This window comes from Toxotes jaculatrix, chromosome 9, assembly GCF_017976425.1.
Source record: "Toxotes jaculatrix isolate fToxJac2 chromosome 9, fToxJac2.pri, whole genome shotgun sequence".
Taxonomy (NCBI): domain Eukaryota; kingdom Metazoa; phylum Chordata; class Actinopteri; family Toxotidae; genus Toxotes; species Toxotes jaculatrix.
Window position 1 is genome coordinate 845,299 of NC_054402.1, and position 389 is coordinate 845,687.

Sequence of the window (389 nt, forward strand, 5' to 3'; positions counted from 1 at the left end):
TCAGTGTGCCATTTAGTTTACAGCTTCTCATTTTTCACCTTCCGAGCACGGCTCTGTTCTGGTGTCTGAATTGGCCAATGGAACATCTCCTTCTAACACTGATGATGATGGACTGGATAAACCTGACGTATTTGCTGGTGTTTGTGTGGAGACGTGCTGCAGGAATCTGAGAAACAGTCAGGAGCCTCGCAGCTCAGACAGACAGTCTACTGTGTCACAAACTTTGTTATCTTCTTCTCCTCCCTCCTTTATCATGGTCCTGCAGCCCCCGCCCCTTGCTGCCCTAATATGGGGCATCTCTCTGCCCTCCAGCCAATCAGGCGGCTGGATGCTTCCCTTCTAGAGATGCCATGGGCCCAGGCCAGGCCTGAGGTTTCAGTGAGGGGAGC